The sequence below is a fragment of the Emydura macquarii genome, unplaced genomic scaffold (genome assembly GCF_026122565.2).
Source record: "Emydura macquarii macquarii isolate MOO-44397 ecotype Brisbane River unplaced genomic scaffold, CSIRO-AGI_Emac_v2 contig_71, whole genome shotgun sequence".
NCBI lineage: Eukaryota > Metazoa > Chordata > Testudines > Chelidae > Emydura > Emydura macquarii.
The window spans coordinates 6,952,376-6,972,005 of record NW_027130208.1 but is presented as its reverse complement, the minus strand read 5'-3'; the positions used below and the strand labels follow the sequence as shown (position 1 = coordinate 6,972,005).

The following is a 19,630-nucleotide window of genomic DNA, read 5'->3' as shown; positions in this document are numbered from 1 at the left end:
GGGCTGGGCTTGTGAAGGCCTTACCTTCACCTCAAGGGTATTTCTCTGTTGGTCTCTCTATGTGTAACGTGGCTGCTTTTGGATGCCACATCTGATCAATTCCCAATCTCAGGGAATGTTCTAGGCATCACTGAGCAGAACCCTCTTTCTTTGGAGGGAAGGAATCAGAGAAGCACAAGGAGTGAAACGGGGAACACACAAAGCCCTTGCCAGCACACTAGCACCGCCATAGCCTCCAGGGTCTCTGCAGTTATCTACAGATCAAACCACCAATCGATGGCACTTATTAATGCCGTCTAGCACAACAATTCCCCATCTCATCCCTACTCATCCTTTCAGTGGAGTTTAGCTGGTTGACGACCTGATTGACTCATCGCCTAGAAATAAAGAATGGATGGGGTAGGGGGAAAAGGAGAGACTAGGGGAGGTCCTGGAGGCATGCACACTTGCCTGGTATTGGGGAGGGTGGGGGAGCGCAGAATGGGGGACCTTAGTATGGGAGTCGGGAGGAATGAGGCATACAGAAACCCGAATGTGGGGGGGGCACACAGCTTCTGGCATGGGTGTGGGGGGAATTAGGGTTCACACAGAACCCCTACTGTGGGAGAATGAGGACCTTGCTATGGGTGGAGGGTGGAATAAGGAGGCACACAGAACCTCTGGTGTCATTGTGGCAATCAGGGTCCAGACAGCCCATTGGGAGAATGGGAGGGGGGGGGACTGAACCCCAAAGAAGCAGCGATTGAATCAGCTGCCTGATACAGTGGAATTGCATGTGTAAAATATGTGGAGTCAGGTCTTTTTATGAAAGCTTGTAGTGTTCTGCACTGGATTGTCGTTCTGAGTTGATATATTTGTGTGCGCGTAGAGCTGTGCGTGGGTCCGGAAGGGCTGTTGAGGTCACGCTGCAGGGAGTAACGGCGCTGGTGGGAGCCAGGGTGAGACCTTCGAGCGTGTGGGCTGGCGACTGGGGTCCGGGCTCTAAGCCATAGCAGCGTAGCATTAAGGCACCCGAGGTTGCAGGGTAGGCGGTGACAGAACCCTGTACTGGTCTGAGTGATCCCCACAATGTCACATGGGGTGGAGGAAGATTGGAGGGCCTTGGTATGGGAGGAAAGAGGAGAATGGAAACCCTGGAACCAGGGAGGTGGGAACAGGGGTGTACACAGAGCTGGTGGTACTATGGAAGAAAGGAGACTGGGGGCACACAACTCCTGGCAGAGGGGAGCAGTGGTGTACTGAGGGAGGGAGGCCCCTGGGTGCCAGCCTGCGGGGGGCGCCGAGCCGGCCCATCACGACACACAGGGGGCGGGGAGGGCCATCCAGCATCCCCCCTCCCTGTGCGTCGTGAAAGGCCAGCCCTGCATCCCCACAAGCCTTCGTTTGCACCCCCCCCCAAGGCCTTACGTGCTCCCCCCACAGACAGTACAGACCCCCCCCCCAGGGCAGCTGGGGGATGGCACCAGGACCCCTCCTGCCCTGTGCAGGCGGGGGGCATGAGACCAGGAGGAGGGAGTGCAAATGCAGACTTGCCCCACGGGCACTGGAGACCCACAGTGGGCACTGGAGACCCACGGTAGCCACTCCAAGGAGCCCCTCGTGTGCAAAAAGTTTGGCCCCCCACCAGCTGCGGAGTGTGTGATCCCCTAGTAATATTAATAACAGTAAGTAGAAGGATAAAGGAGTTGTCACTGGTTTGGTTATATTCTCATGGACGGGCTAAATGGCATCAACCTTTCACCTCTAGAGGGCCAGGTTCAGGGTTGTGCCCAAGGTCACAAATGAAGGAAGTGGATTGTCCTTTTTTATTTAGTCCATGTTGAGGATTTTACAGTCTAGGATGCAAATCAGCTTGAATGACGGTTCTGTGCTGAAAAGAACACAGAAGTAGAGAAGCAAGGGTGCTGCAGGTGGGGAAGGGGAGCAGAGCGGGCACAGCCGGGATTACCTGAGGGAGAGTTGAATAGTTACCTGCGCTATACCTGAGACTGGTCAGTGCTGTTAGATCCTCCCTCACTTTTATGAGGACTGGAGTCAGATTTAAAAAAAAAAGAGGAAAAGGATTTGACATTTGTCTGTATTATTCCAAGAGGGTATTTAATGTGGTAATCAAAGGTTGAACAAAGGTAGAAATTTTGCAACTAAATTACATTGAGACATAGTGACTCACAGATAAGTGTGGAGTGGTCTGAGCTGGACACAGTGATTATGGAATAAAGTAGGATGTGCTCTCCTGCTCTGATTGTGACTACAGATTTCCTAGGTGCCCTGCATGTGCTGATACAATGAGACGTGTTTCCAGTTTAATTAATTAATTTTTTTATTCACAGGCATTTCTGTACCTCTCGTCAACATCAGATTATATGATAGTTTTAAGCATGTTCCTGTCCTAATCAGATCTTCACACTGATTTATGCCAGCTATCTCCACTGAACTCAGTGGATCTTTGCCATTTTACCACCTGAGCATCTATCCAAGATGCACAAGTCACCAGCCTGAATGCTCTGTAGCTCGTCTCTACTTTTTCATTTAATTTCTTTTTCCTTTTCTTCCTTTCATCTGCTTAGCTTCTCTTCTCTGTGTCCCTTTATCTCTTTCCTTTTTACATTGTGTCTCTACCTCTCTCCTTTTTCACTGAAAGAGTTTTCATACTTCGTAAGCCTTTTCCTGTTTTGTTTTATTTCTCTCCCCCTTTGTTTTCTTTCATTCACTTTCTGACTATTTCCCTTTGATTCCCACTCTTTTCTGCCATGACTGCGTAGTATCCTAGTGGGCAAGTACTTTTTCTAAAATAAGTGCCCTGCTGAAAACTATCTGCCCTAGGGCACTTAACTAATAGGAGTGTCAGACTCGAACGTGTCAGTACAAGTGGTGGCTTTGGCTTTGTCCACTTTAGATTTTGAATCATATAGAAATTACTGCCCATCATCCATTTTTAAGTTATTCACCTCAGTTTCTTTGACTCTGCCCCTGCACACCAGTCATTGTTCCCCAGCTTTTGTGTTTTAGTCACCTAGAAAGGCTTCATCTGGTTTCAGTGAGGCACTTCTGAGCTGCCTCTCATCAGCCTTCTGATTTCACTGATCTAGCTTTTATCCTTTTGGCGCCATGGCCATCAATGACACTGTTTCAAGTCAGCATGATGTTAGCTAAAATTCAACTTCCATTTTCAGCAGTAATTTATGGAGATGATGTGTGGGATTAAATTAGGACTTCTGAGGACATATAGCTGTGTATCAGTCTACTGTTAAACACAGGGTATGTCTACACAGCAAAGAAAAACCCATGGCTGGTGTATATAGTTCTGAACTTTTAACTGGGGACTCTACAAGAGATTACATCTTCCAGAAAAATGATCACGTATGCTTTATAATAGGCCTCTCTCTCTCTCTCTCTCAATGTCTTTAAAGTGTATAATTTGTATGAAATATAGGGGGATTAATGGGGAAGAAAGTGCACTGAGCAAAGTAGAAGACATTCTGCTTGAGGAGGAGTTTATGATGATCTTGTTGTTTCCCTAAAGTCTGACTGTTGCCAATGGCATCATTTTAGAAAAGAAATTAGAGACACATCTTGGAAAACCCCAGCCATGGTCTTTAAAATGGAAATACCACCTTTAAAATGTGAGTCTTACTTGAGCCTTTCATTCTGTTCTGGTCTTTGCTATCTTCCATCTATCCAGTGCTGCATACATCAGATTGGCTGTTGAAGTGGTGCTGCACTATTTTTTCCCCCTAGCAGCCCAAAATCTGGCCACATTTTTCCCTGTGACCCCAGTTGCCAGTCTCCTTTGCACAAATTCCTGTGGTGCCTCTGCCTTGGCAAAAGTTGAGCTGTGGCTGCCTGCATGGAGAGGGAGAGTTCTGGGCTCTGTCCTCATTTTCCAAGCTGCTGGGAGGCACCAGTGAGACTTCGCTGCTCTTCTTTCTCACACAATAAGATGGGGAAAAAGTTGCATTCTTCAGCGCCAGAGATGCTGAGTGTGTTGTTCGACACCCTCAGCTGAACGGAGAAGAGTGGTGATCAGCAAACTGCCCGTGGAGTGCTACCCAGGGAGCAGTTAGTCATTCTCTCAAATTCTGTTCTTGTTTTCATCCATGTTGAAAAACACGGACCTATCATTATTGATTATTTGTGTTACTGCAGTGCCTGGGAGCCCTGGTTATCAACCAGGTGCCCATTGTACTTGAAGGTCTAAAAGCTATTGACACAGTAGGAAGGATGGTCTACTGCAACGGTTCCCAGCCTGGGGGGCAGAGCCTCCGGGGGGTGGGGAGCACCAAAGATTATGGGAGGTCCATGAGGCTTCAGTAATATTGCGGTTATTTAGACTCCCGAGCTCCGTGCCAGGCGCAGCAGCCTCAAGCTCCCCACCAGCCAGAGCAGAGGAGCAGCCCCCCCCACCCCTGCGCTGGCCGGGTGCCCAGCTGGTGTGGGCCTGGAGCCAGGGCCGCCTCCATTACCCTCCGTTCATGAGGGATGGGAAGAGGCGGGGCCACATGGGGCGTGTGGTGGCGGCTACTCCAGGGAAGGCTGAGTTTCTTACTCAAGTAAGGGTAATTTATTATTAATTATTATTTATGTAATTTAGTGTTGTTATTATTATCATTATATGTGTTTATAGGGGTTATGTGTGTTTACGGCTGGTGAGGGGGGTGCGCCAAGGGGGTGGGAAGGGCATGTGTTTTACCTAGTGTTATTAACCAGTGCGCCTTTCACACAAAAAGGTTGGGAACCACTTACTGGATAGGGCTCAGGAGAGCTGGGTTGAATTCCCAGCTCAGACACAGACTTCATGTGCAACCTTGGGAAAGCCACTTAATTTGCCTTGTGCTTCAGTTCCCAGCATGTAACATTGAGAGATTGCGCTACCTCACAGGAAAGATAAAATATGATGTGATTATGAGCCACTCAGATGTTAGTGTGATGAAACTTGTATACGTAGACAGATACAAAATCACCTTAACGAAATTATCAGTAGTTTTGTTTTACCATTGACTGACCTCCAGCACTGACCTGGAGAGTGGAGTCTAAATGCAATGATACATTGAAAAGTAGTAACTTTACAGAAAATAAAGATTAAGGGTATGTCTGTACTGACAGTGGCAAAGTCACCGCCATCAGATCGATCTTTCTGGATCGATTGAGCAGACGGTGTAGACAGGCTCAATCGATCAGGAAGTCGATGCAGTAAATCCACCCCCTCAAGTGGCGTAGCGCTGGGTCGACGGGAACACGGTTCCCATCGGCGCAGTGCAGTGAAGATGGCGCGCAGAAGGGAAGCACAGCAGTCGACTGCCACCAAATTTCCAGGTAAGTGTAGACCAGGGCTAAATTTTGGTCTCTTTCAACAACTGAAGCTCCTGTTTTTTTTTTAATGGTATCATTGACAGTGTCAGAATTTTATCAAATCAACTGATATTAACAAGTGTTTACTTGTCATATATGCAAAAAATGATATTGACTAACAAATATTTCTCAAGCAAAGTATTCTATATTGACATCCGTTAACTCATATAAAGGGAATAATTAATGTCAAACACAAGAGAAGCTTAATTTGTTTTTCCTTCAGCCATTCCTTAGTCCAAACACAGATTATTGTTTTATGAATATGGAATAAGCATTCTTATTCCTATCACTACTGTTTAGCCTGTCTGCTTATGTCAGATGCATCTCTTTGTCCACCTCAGTGAAGGAAAAATAGTGGCATTGATGTACCTTGACATTACATTGCGTATGAAGCAAAGGTCTTGTGGTTTTTCATTTTCTAGACATCTGAGGCAGTGAACAAAATTCAGAAGGAGAGTATCATTAAATATTTTGCAATTCACTCATTTTCCAGCTGTGTTTTGTGTGCAAGTAATACAGTTTGTCCTTGCTTATTATATAAGACATATTTAACATCAGTTTATCATTTGGGCTTGAGGAATTCTGAGTATTAATTTTCTTAAAGTTGTGGCCAGTTATGTAGTAGCAGAAGGGAGTTGTTTTCTACTAACATAAGAGGTTTGAGCTGTATTAAGAGATTTCAGGGAGTGGGGGAGAGAAAGCGAGCTGAAAGTTGACACTTCAACCAGCACATTGTTTAATATACTTGGTCTTTATCTTGTGAGAGTATAACTGAGTTCCCATGCTGAGTAACCGCAGCCACTCAGGAGGGTCACAGTCGTTTGCTGGACTAGTATGTATATGTAAGAGTATAGCAGCCTGGTCAATCAAACACACACAGACACTCACTCAAGAGTGTCGTAATTCGACTTCGGAAACCTCCCATCAGCTGGTTGCTAACTATGTTTTACCATAAAGGTTTGGCCTTACAGTCTCAAAGACTGGCTGTGTGAAAATGTCATTTTCATACTCAGGAGTTCTGTGCCTTGTGTGTATTCAAAGTTCTATATTAATGACAAACTGTCACGTTAATGCTTTTAGTTCTGCAGAGCTAAAAGAGTTTTTTGGGGGAGAGAGTTGGATTCTGTTCCTTCTTCTGCCTCTTCAAATGATCTTTCTACAAAGTTTGACTAAGTTGTATCCACTGAGGACACAGGGATCACAAGTTCTTTGGGGACATGGACAGCTTTTTTTGTTCTGTGTTTGTACAGCGCCTAACATAATGGGGTCCTGGTTTATGACTGGGCTCCTAGGTGCTACGGTAATACAATAATATTATGTAACGGTGGTGGGTTTGCACAGGTGTCACTTCAAGTTTAATTTGGCCTACAGAACATTTTAATCCTGGTGGTGATGGAGGGAGGAACCCCGCTTGACTGTGAGTAAGATTTGCAGTTCAGTGAATGTAAAGGGCAGGGTCATTGTGTTATATCATGGACCAAAGAGGGAACACTGTGTACATTGGCTCATGCCATGTCATCTGCTGAAGCTCTGAAACATGGCTATTTATACTGCTTCCACTGTTCTTCCCCACTGCTGAGAGCAGAGTAGTCAAGGCCAAGCTGCTGTTTCTCCCACAGTTCTGCTGCGGCTATAGGGAGTAAAGGGGAATCAGCAAATTGCTGGGGAAGGAGCTTTAGAACAGCTGCCTCTTTGCTCTTCAGCAGCATCTCTTTGGTATAAATAATCTTTAAAATCTGCAGGTGGAAGATGGTATGTAAGGGTTTTTTTTAAATTGCTACATTTATCAGGGGTCCATCATAGAAACAGAGTAGGATGGTAGAAGAATAACCTATTGGTCATTTTCTGTATTTAAGTACCTGGCTGATTACTGGTAGTTGGCTTTTCCAAAGTTGTGAGGATGTCAGACCTTTGAACATCAGGATCAAATGACCTTCCCGGTTCCTCCAGCTACCAGTGTCAATGTGTATACAGTGAAGTTGAAATGAAATGTAAATAGCACTCAGTTATAGACATATTACAGCATGCTAGCATCGGATTTGTTTGAATTGTCAGATTGCATGTCATTTCAGATAATGTAGAGAGAACCATATTCTTATGTAGTCATCAGCAACCCTTTTGCTTTCTCATTCAAATATCATACATCCTTTACACACCTCATTACCCAGCTCTTCTTTGCCCAGCAGGCAAAGTGTTTTCTTTATGCCTTGTGTGTTTTCACACAAGAGAGCAAGCATGGGACACATTTTTAAGTCCTTGAAAAGCTATTGTTGGAGAACTGCTGTAGTGAAAAACGGCTGTGTCTTATTGGCTGTGTGCTAAAAATGGTGGATTTCCTTGAGAGGAAGTAATGCCTAATCACTGAACTCAACAGGGAGCCAAGAATTGTTGAGTTCTGTTGTGGACTCTGACACTACATTTTTCTTGGGGAAAATACTTAGACTTAAATTCTTTTAAACGTCCTCTAATATTGGGTATCTCAATTTTTGGGAGACCAATTTAAGATGCCAAAGTGTCACTGGTAACTCAAAAAAAATGGCCATACTGCGTCAGACCAATCATCCATCTAGCCCAGTATTCTGTTTGCCAACAGTGGCCAATGCCAGGTGCTTTCGGACTGGGTGTCCAAAAAACTGTGCCACTCAAAATTAATGGACCCTCTTGAAAGTTTAGGCCTCTAATCTCTCTCTCTCTCTCTCTCTCTCTGTGTGTATGTGTGTGTGTGTGTGTGTGTGTGTGTGTGTGTGTGTGTGTGTGTTTTATCCCCCATCTATGAAATGTGTGTTGTAATACTTATCTATCTCACGGGGAAGCTATGCATTAATTAAAGGTTTATGCAGCACATTAAAGATGTAAAGTGCCATAGAAGTGACATACTTCTGTTATGTCTTCCTTTCTTGTTACAAAACCACATCCTAACAGGGACTGTACACTTAGCGTTACCTTTGTATGAGCCAAATGCTAAATAAATAAATAACAATACAAAATTGAGAGGTGCCCTGATTATGTTTTTGACATCAATCAGGCAGTTTGTAGCTAGTAAATTATGTAAATATCATATGCTTCAGCAGCTAGATCTAATTATGTCAACCTACTATTATATTTTTCTTATGGTAGTTGAACTCAGGGACCCATTCTCCTAGGCACTGTGCAAACACCTAAAGAAATACCATCTCTCCCCTTGAGAGATTAGTCAAAACAGACAAGACAGAGGGTGGGTGGGAAACTGAGACACAGAGATAAAAGCACCTTGCTCAAGGTCAAGGGTAATGGAGCTGGGGATAGATCCCAGGTCCCATGAGTCTTCAGTCCTTTAGACCATACTGCCTCATGTGAGACGTATGACACCTAAACATTAAAATATTTTTGTTTGAAGAAAGAGGTATGATGTTGTCTGTGGTGAAGTAACCATATTTAAACAGTTCTTTGGGTGGCAACAATAGAATATTTGTAAGAGTGTCTTAAGTTGCCAAACACTGCCTCAGATTTTGTATGATCAGTAATGCTTTGGGTCTTCAGGCTTTCAGAAGCATTGGATTCTTATCATAGGGTCATAGTAGTGAGAGATGAAAAAGATGCATTAGATGCAAGAGGCCTCTTGTAAGAATGGAAAAGAGTTGAATTGTGCAGGTCATATTTTCTACATCAGATTTATTAATCGAACACAATGGGGCTCTGTAAAGGTGAAGATATCCAGATGCCTTAGTACATTAACTTGAGACAGTACCCATATTTTCATCAGTACTGTCTCTGTGAGATGTTTGCAATATAGACTAATAAAACTCTATGAGTGATTTATTTAAAAACACACATCCTTGCATTCATGCAGGCATTATTTTGAAATGACTGGTCATTTTTCACAATACTTAATGTATACGAAGCATTAGGAAAACAAACTTCCATTTCAACAAGGATTTTTCTTTAAGAGATTGGTGGCATATTGCCAGTATTTATGGAAATTTGCCGACTCATGGTTTACAAAGATAAATGTATTGACTCGATACATCTATAATCAAAATAACTGCACTTTTTAGAACAGGCCTTATGTAATCCTAATAATTATATATTTAATGGCAAAAAGTTACATGAATGCAGAGTTGAGGTTGCTTGGTGATATGTGGTCCCCTTGCAGAACATTGAGCTGAGCAGAACTCACAGTTCTGAAGACCAGGAAGTGCACGGTTAATGTTGCTTATGCCCTTTTTCAGCCATGCCCCAATATGCCCCATTCACAGGTACATTGTCTGCCAGCCCACAGTGGCTGAAATGTACAAGCTCTTCATCTCCTTTTACATCCTATTCACAAGATTCCATCTAACACTCTTAGAGGAAAAAAGAAGGGTGCCCATACCATCTTCCCTCTATTCCCCTGAAGCCGGCATTACTAATAGGGATTATTTGCATACTCTCCAGGTGTAGTCCATGTATTGGGAGTACCTACACTGAATGGTGCAGTCAGTAGTTGGGTCTGCTTGCTAAAGATGGGTGTGTGTCTGATATGCATGCATTTCCTAAGCATGTGTGACAGAGCTGTGATTACGATAGAAGAGAGAGCCATATTTTGCACTCTCTGATATGTGTGAGCAAAGGGAAGAGCTGCATGTGTACTTTCAGGATCCATTATGCAGCATTTCAGTGCAGAATTGTGTATGTTATAATTAACAGGGCACAGGTGTTTTATTGCAAAGAGATATTGTCAGTAGCAGGTTGGAATGTGAAAGCAGACTAAACGTTTATTATCTGAATGCACTCAGAGAATGCGAGCATGATCAATGTCAGGTGTAGTTGTACTGAACGGTGGAGGGAGCAGTTAGCTGTGCTTGGTAGAGATACGTTTGAGGTCTGTGGATTATTTTGGGGTGCATGACAGAACTATGATTGTGATATGAGGAAATTCATGTTTTCCACCCTCCTGTGTGCGTGAGGAAAAGGGAATAGGTGTGTATGTGCCTTCAGTATGCATTATTTCTGTGCAGAATTGGGTAGGTTATGTTGGTAGCAGGGCTAGGGATTTCATTACAAAGGATATTGTCAGCGGTGAGGTGGACTATGAGAGGGTACTGATGCTTTAATGATGGTGAGGCAGAAGTGTAGGTTGAATTGGTATCCTGTGAGTAAGTGTAAGTGAGTCGTAAAGGTTGTGAAATGGTTCTTAAACTGCACGCTAAAGTATTCATTCTGGGGAGCTAGCCAAGTATGTGAGCATATGCCAGGATCTGGAACCTCCTGCATCTTACAGTGCCAAGAGCCAGTGTGAGTGTGTGCATACTGAGACATTGCTCATAGAGGGAAAATGGCGTGGGCAGGCAACCTTTTTTCCTTACTAATGTTAGCAGGAACCTGGAATCTTGTGCGTTAGAGTGAATGACTTGTAAAAGGAGATGAAAAGCGTATACATTTCAGCAACTGTGGGGTTGGCAGAGTGTTTGCATGTTAATGGGGCGTAGTGGGGCCTTGCGGAAAAAGGGCAAAGGTAATGTTGCATAGGCAATCTTATGTACATTTCCTGGTTTTCAGAATTTGAGTTTTACTTAACTCAGCATTCTGCAAGGGGATGACGTACCACCAAACAACCTTAGCTCTGCGTTAATATAGTTTTTTGCCACAGAATTCCTTTTCTGGTTCAGAAAACCAGGCTACGTTGTTGGTAGGAATTAGTAGTCATTTAGGCAGTTGTACATATCATTGTCCTGTACTTTGAATACTGACCAGGCAGTCAGCACCCAAAATCCACCCCCTTCCCCACACCAGCGAGGCCTCAGAAGCCCTGCTTTGACACATCTCCCCAGCCATGCCTCTGATCCACTCACTGCACTCCCCCTCCAACCTGACCCCCTCCCCGCCATTGTACCAAGCTCCGTCTCCCCATCACAAGCAGGGAATGCATCTCTCTGAAGTCTTCCTGGTATAAAAACCTTTCTGTCATTGTTACTTCCTTCCCTCCCATAACCTGATTCACATGTGGTGCCCAGAGCAAAGGACAACTGTGTTACAGTGGAATAGTGTTCCTGGCTGCATTTCAGAATGGTCAGAGGGTGGAGTTTGTGGCGGGACTGTTGAGAGAAATCACAGACAGGGCTTCTGTCCCAAAATATTGACAGTTTTATGTTTGAGAGCGAGATCCTCTGATCCCAGTCCAATAGATGTACCCTATCTCCAAAAAATAGTGAAGTGTCAGAGCTTGCCATGTTTCTATGCCATACAGTCCACGTTTTCTGGTCGACCATGAACCCTCCAATTTCCCAATTAATGTTCTTCCAACACTTAATAGCTTTCATACTGTTGGTATAGCAATTATGCTGATGTTCAGCCAAATCAGAGAAGACTATCACAGCTTCTGGACACAAATCTCGGATGTGGGCCAAATCAGCTCTCATCCATCCTTTGAGTACACCAGGAATAGGGCCACGATCATTTCCTCCCAAGTAAATCATCACACTGTCCGGGACTGATCAGAGCGCATTAACAAAGCGTTCATGCGTGTCAGCAAGGTCCTTATGGAGAGTTGTCCGTGGCAGGCTAATTCGTAGTAGATTCACACCTCAGCTTGCCGCAAACTAAAAGTTCATGTAGATAAGCCCTAAGTGTGTCAGAATAGGTGTTCTGTTGGTGCTGTGGCCAGAATTTGGGTAGCTATTGCAGTTTTGCAGGAGTCCTCTGTGATCATGTGTCATATTGTGGTCAGTGCTTCCCTCATACCTAAATACAGGGTCAAGAGTGAGTGGGTAACAGGATGCAACAAATAATTGACTATGGCAACTGCATTATATCCAATACAGATAGAAGCACCACATGTTCATGCCCAGTTCTTTGTCTGAGAATGGGGTTGATCAGGAAGTTTGGTCGCAAGCCATATCTCATTAAGCAGCGCCCGTCAGGGTCTTCGTCTGTTATTCATGCCTGTGATGGGGACATAGGACTAACGTGACTGCTAGGTTTCAGGTATTGAGATTTTTCTTCTTTAAATAATAAAAGTTGAGGCCAATCCCATTAAACATTCGTTAACGAAGGAGTCTTTATTTGCTGAACGCCTGGTAGCAAAACCAATGTATACATGTGTGTCCTCAGTGCTTAGTTAAAGGCTATAACGTAACTGGCTAATACATCACAGAAGTATTTGAATCTTTACTTTATTGTACTTGTCAATCTGCTGAGCTTTAAAGGTGTATTTTTCTCACTTCACAGTGAATAAATATAAGAAGTTAAGAGATTTTGGGGTACCTTATTAAATTGGTAATTCATTCCAGTGGTATGAATAATTGATTATGAATCTTATTACAGATAATCCATCTTGCACATTTAAAGGAATGAAACACTAATCAAATTAAAAGGTCATACAAGTAGGAAATAAAATATAATTAAAACTCTTAAATTACCTGGTTAGTAAAGTTAGTCTGTAGAGAAGAGTGCATCTTAATAGCCATTAATTTTAAGTATTTAACTTGTTAAGGCTGTCAGAAAAAGTGATTGTTTTTCCCATCAAAATGAGAAGTTTTGACCACCTCGTTTCCATCTGTCTGTGATTGAGATAAACCTAGATGAGGAACTCTCTCTCCAATAGTTATTTTCTCATTCAGGCTTGGTAACATAATGCTGTTCTTGTGACATTAGTCTGGAAATCAGATGTTTGGGGTTGGGTTTTTTTTTTTTTTTTATCATTTTAGGTGTCATCTTGTTAATGTATGTACACAGCATAAATGGTTGAGTAATAACCATGGATCTTGTCATCTACTATCTAGGTAGCATTGTTTGAAAATGTTGGTCATACTTCAAAAAACTAATATTTTTACTCTTTCAAAATAATTATTGATCGTTTTTCATAGACCATAGGGCCTAATCCCACAAAGATTACTTACAGTAAGGCCTATCCACGAGTGAGTTTTGCAGGACTGATCCTAATGTTTCATAGAATGGTGATGTTGTGACAAGTGTTTCTCTTTAAGACAAATGCATGTTTTTTGTTGTGTTTTCTTTGAAAAAGCAATGTTTAAATAAGTTCTTTATAACTGATTTTGACAGCGACTATGAAAAAGATAAGCATAACTGTTTAAGAAAGTTTTACAATAGGTGACCCTTGGAATTGTTGGCACTAGTGAAAGAAAAGACCTATTAAAATATGCAGTCCATTTCCTTGCCAATGCAGGATTCTTCATTGTAACATACTCTGTCTTTCCTTTTTAGAATATCCTTTTTAGAATATCAGGAACAGAGAAATTGTACTCTGTTTTAGCGGGACTGTTGAGTCTTGTCATATAGGTATTTGTAAGAATTCTTGGTTTGGATTCTCTTTGTTCTGTTGCCCCATCATCATCATATACTGTGTACAATTCATAGTGTGGTTGCTCACAGTTTTGTGAGGGGAAAACCCCCTGGAACTTTTAAAGCAACAAGCAGCAGTAATAGGCAAGATTGGTAGAAATAACTAAGTCAATCAAAAGGTTGGTATCAATGCAAAATCTTCAGGGACCTGGATAATCTATTTGAAAGAAGAAAATGTCTTTCTTTTTGTTTTTTTCTTCTAGTCTGTGCATCTGAGAAGCTATGCCTCTCTCCTCTCACGCTTCCGTGTCCTTTCCTCTAGTCTCTACAGTTACTATGGTAGATTCTGGTTTATCTTATTTCACAAAGAAAGTGAGAAAATCATTTTTTCTTTTCCTTTCTCTTCTTTTTAAGAATTTGTAAATTCAGCCAATTAGATCATATTTGTAGGATAACTTTAATTTGCATGGCAACTTTCTCACAATTGACGCTTCTTTTTCAGCCATCATAGGCATTTATCCGCACTCCTGGGACCAGCAATTGGGAATTGTCTTTCTCCACAACCGGAGAAGTCTTCTGTAAGTGGAGTTCTGTGCACACGCATATCAGTTAGCATTCCCATGGGGCAACTGGGACATCTTTGAGTTAATTATTTTTTGTTCAGTTTATCTATGGGATTCTTCAATAATCATGTGTTAGCATTCTGGACACATCCCTTTTTCTGAGCTATAACTCTGATCAAATAGTTTTTAAGCAAACATTTTGGGTATCTTGTTCTAGTACTTGGAGGTTAGGAGAAAAAGACGAAAAAATCCTTCCAAACTATTAATCCTTAGCATTCTGGATTACATTTTATCATTCATTGAGCTACTGTAGTTTGTCTCATTCATTTGTGTGCCAGGTAAATTACTAGCAATTGTGTGTTTCCACAAGAGGTTTCTTTTCTGTTGTTCCTCTCAGTACCTTCAACTTTTTTTTAAAAAAGTGATTTTTTTTTCTGTCTTTCAGAGGTGAGCATTTTGCTATGATTTAATACAGTGTCCGTCCTTATTACAAAATACAACCATCATTTACTGCATGAGCATTTTCAAACATGTTAGAAGGAAAAGTGATTTAATACCTTTATTTGAAAAATGGAGAAGTAATAATGTTTCTCAAAAATGATGATATTGAATTAAACTTGAAATTTGGTCAAGAAATTCAGCGCGCAGAGAAATATATAACAAGAGCCTTTGTGTCAATATGAATTAATGTACTTTTAAGAGATTTAGTGACAAAAAAATGATACTCAACCTAATACCCTTCTCTTGTGTTAGATAAAATATTTACCAATTTATTGGTAGAAAATAAGTCCCACTTCTGTTTCCAGTAACTCCCATTGACTTCCAAGAGAGCTGGATCCAGCGCTAAACTAGACAAATTCATACTGGAGATAAGGTGCAATTTTTTAACAGTGAATTAATTGTTAGTACAATTTACCAAGGATTGTGGTGGATTCGCCATCACTGGATGTTTTTAATCAAGTTTGAATGTTTTTCTAAAAGATATGGTCTTGTTCAAATAGGAATTAATTCAGGGAAGTCCTATGGCCTGTGTTAAAGCAGATCAGAACAGATGATCATAATGGTTCTTTCTACCATTGTAATCTCTGAATAATGGAAAATATGAATTCCATGAGGCAGAGGCTGTCTTTTTTTTACTATCTGTGGGTACAGTAACAATGACATCCTGATCCGCAGTTGGTGTCCCGAAGCACTGTTGCAGAGCAAAATATACAATCATAGAACATTAGGGTTGGAAGGACCTAAAGAGGTCATCTAGTCCAACCCCCTGCTCAAAGCAGGACCAACCCCCCAACTAAATCATCCCAGCCAGGGCTTTGTCAAGCTAAGCCTTAAAAGCCTCTGAGGATGGAGATTCCACCACCTCCCTACGTAACCCCTTCCGATGCTTCACCACCCTCCCAGTGAAAAATATTTTCCTAATATCCACCCTAGACCGCCCCCACCGCAACTTGAGACCATTGCTCCTACTTCTGTTATCTGCCACCACTGAAAACAGCCTAGCTCCATCATCTTTGGAAGCCCTCTTCTGGTAGTTGAGGGCTGCTATAAAATCCCCCCCTCACTCTTCTCTCCTGCAGACTAAATAAGCTCAGTTCCCTCAGCTTCTCCTCATAAATCATGTGCTCAAGCCCCCTAATCATTTTCAGTACCCTCTGCTGCAATCTCTCCAATTTGTCCACATCCTTTCTGTGGTGGTCGGCGGGGAGGGGGGGCAAAACTGTACACAGTACTCCCAATGTGGCCTCACCAATGCTGAATAGAGTGGAATAATTACTTCCCTTGATCTGCTGGCAATGCTCATACTAATGCAGCCCAATATGCTATTAGCCATCTTGGCAACAGGGGCTCGCAGTTGACTCACATCCAACTTCTTCTCCACTGTAACTTCCAGGTCCTTTTCTGCAGAACTGCCACTAAGCCAGTCAGTCTCTAGTCTCTAACAGTGCATGAGATTCTTCCATCCTAAGTGCAGGACTCTGCACTTGTCCTTGTTGAACAGATTTCTTTTGGCCCAATCCTCTAATTTATCTAGGTACTCTATATCCTATCCCTATCCTCCAGCGTATCTACCACTTCCCCCACCTTAATGTCATGCACAAACTTGTTGAGAGTGCAATCCACCCCATTATCCAGATCATTAATAAAGATGTTTAATAAAACCGGTCCCAGGACTGATCCCTGGGGCACTCTGCTTGACACCGGCTGCCAACTAGACATCAAGTCGTTGATCGCTATTCATTGAGCCCAATGATCTAGACAGCTCTCTATCCACCTTATAGTCCATTCATCCAACCCATGCTTCTTTAACTTGCTGGCAAGGATACTGTGGGAGACTGTATCAAAAGCTTTGCTAAAGTCAAGATATATCACGTCCACCACTTCCCCCCACCTTTCACATAACCGGTCATCTCATCACAGAAGGCAATCAAGTTGGTCAGACATGACTTGCCCTTGGTGAATGCATGCTGACTGTTGCTGATCACCTTCCTCTTCTCCAGGTGCTTCAAAATGGATTCCTTGAGGATCTGCTCCATGATTTTTCTGAGCACTGAGGTGAGGCTGGCTGGTCTGTAGTTCCCCCGATCCTCCTTCGTCCCTTTTTTACACGGGGGCACTATATTTGCCTTTTTCCAATCATCCGGGACCACTTCCAATCATCACGAATTTTCAAAAATAATGGCCAATGGCTCTGCAATCACATCACTGCATCCAGTTCCATGGACTTGTGCATGTCCAGCTTTTCTAAATAGTCCTGAACCTGTTCTTTCTCCACTGAGGCCTGCTCACCTCCTTCCCAAACTGTGCTGCCCAGTGCAGTAGTCTAGGAACTGACCTTGTCTGTGAAGACAGAGCCAAAAAAAGCATAGAGTACTTCAGCTTTTTCCACATAAGCTATCACTAGATTGCGTCTCCCATTCAGTAAGGGGCCCACACTTTCCTTGACCACCTTGTTGCTAACATACATTTGGAAACCACATCCCTGGCTAGCTGCAACTTCAGTTGTGCTTTGACCTTTCTGATTTTACCCCTCCATGCTTGAGCAGTATTTTTATACTCCTCCGTAGTCACCTGTCTAACCTTCCACTTCTTGTAAGCTTCTTTTTTGTGTTTAAGTTCACCAAAAACTTCTTTGTTAAGCCAAGCTAGACGCCTACCATATTTGCTATTCTTTCTGCACATCGGGATGGTTTGTTCCTGCACCCTCAATAAGGTTTATTTAAAATACAGCCAGCTCTCTTGGACTCCTTTCCCCCTCATACTAGCCTCCCAGGGGATCCTGCCCATCAGTTCCCTGAGGAAGTCAGTCTGCTTTTCTGAAGTCCAGGGTCCATATTCTGCTGCTCTCCCCTCCTCCTTTTGTCAGGATCTTGAACTTGACCATCTCATTGTCACTGCTGCCAAGGTTGCCATCCACTTCTACTTCCCCTACCAATTCTTCCCTGTTGTGAGCAGCGGGTCAAGAGGAGCACAGCCCCTAGTTCGTTCCTCCAGCATTTGCAGCAGGAAGTTGTCCTCAACACTCTCCAGAAACTTTCTGGATTGTCTGTGCTCTGCTGTAATGCTCTCCCAGCAGATGTCAGGTTGATTGAAGTCCCCCATGAGAACCCCGGCCTGTAATCTGGAAACTTCCATTCGTTATCTGAAGAAAGACTCATTTATCTGATCCTCCTGGTCTGGTGATCTATAGAAGACACCAACCATGACCTCATCCTTGTTGCTGTTGCCTCTAAACTTAACCCAGAGATTCTCAACAGGCTTTTCTCCTGAGCTCTGAGCGATCATACCACTGTCTTACATACAGTGCAACTCTTCCACTTTTTCTCCCCGCCTGTCCTTCCTGAACAGTTTATACCCATCCATGATGGTGCTCCACTCATGTGAGTTACCCACCGAGTTTCTATTATTCCAGTCGCATCATAGTGCGTTGACTGTGCTAGGACTTCCAATTCTTCCTACTTGTTTCGCACGCTTCTTGCGTTCATAAACAGACACCTAAGATTACTAGCCAATTGCCCTATTTTCTCAGTATGAATCAGGAAGCCTCCCCTTTTGCACTCTCCTCCTTGTGCTTCCTCCCGGTATCTCACTTCATCTCTTACCTCCGGGCTTAGGTCTCCTTCCCCTGGTGAAACTGAAAGCTTTCTCTCTGACCCCACCTTTAATAAATGATATTAAACTGATATTCCTTTATTGATGTCACTTAAGTGATAATTAAAAGTTAAAGGCTTAACCAAAGTGTAAAAATTAAAATTTTCAAAAGCACTCAGCATTTGCCGAACTTTGCTCCCAGTGAAGTTGATGCTAGAAATTGTATATGAAACAGTGTAGAGCCGGCTGGAAAATGAGATTTTTTTGCAGAAACTTTTGACTTTTCATAAAAAAACAAAAACTTATGCCTAAAAGTTTGTTTTTCAACAAAAAGTCAAAATTTTCTGTGGAGACACGTTTTGCAAAAAACTTCATTTTATTGAAAACACATTTTTCCATTGAAAAACAGTTTTGATGGAAAAATTTTAATCAGCCTGACATGAATGCTTTTGAAAATCCCACTGTATTAAAATTAAGTGGGGGGGGGAGGGGTGTGTGTGTGTGTGTGTGTGTGTGTGTGTGTGTGTGTGTGTGTGTGTGAGAGAAGTGAGATACTGTATGACTGAATGGGTTTTGCTGAAACATTCCAACAAGATTCACTTTTTGGTTGACATCAAGACCCCAAAATATTATTGAAACAGGTTTTTTTGTTTGAAAAATTAATGAGCAACTTAAGTGGAGGAGGTGAGTAAGAACAAAAAGGTCTTCTCAACATTAACTTGCTGTAATACTATAATATACTGCTACTTCTGTAGAGTAGGACAGGTTCTATTTACATTCCAGCATAATTTATTTTTAATGAGTGAAGAAATATACTTTTCCCATTTTTTCTTATAATAATAATGTTGCAGTGGAAATAAAATGTTAAACTAGCATGATTAGATGGTATGTCTAGTGTATTTACAGTTATAACATTCATATTTGTAAAGAGAGATTTTGAGGAAGAAAGCTTAGGTATATAGGAATTTAAATAATGTATAAAGAATAACAAATAGCTGCATATTTTTTCATTTATTTGAATGCAGGTGAAATATATGTAAATGGTTCAAAGATGGCTTGAAATGTTTGTATTTCAAAATTGTGATGGAGACAAAGTTAAATATTGCCTTTTTTTAAGTTGCATTTTTAAACTTGATTTGAAATTATGATATAATTTAGAACTTTGCATTTGTAAAGATATACCACTGATTTTTTTAAAAATGTAATGCATACAGGTACACACAAACAACATACATGCTGGGATTTTCAAAGGATCCTAACTAAGAGAATTAGACAACTACATCCTATTGAAATTCAGAGGAAGTTGGTGTCTCCCTTAGATGCCTTTGAAAATTCCAGACATACACATACAACACATTGTTTTAATT

At 42.2% G+C, this 19,630-nt stretch overlaps 1 protein-coding gene across 1 annotated transcript in view; it reads left to right on the top strand.

The window, feature by feature from the left end:
- The window catches only part of SUCLG2 (succinate-CoA ligase GDP-forming subunit beta), a 197,690-nt gene that overhangs the window by 116,775 nt on the left and 61,285 nt on the right, over positions 1-19,630 (top strand). The window lies entirely within an intron of this gene.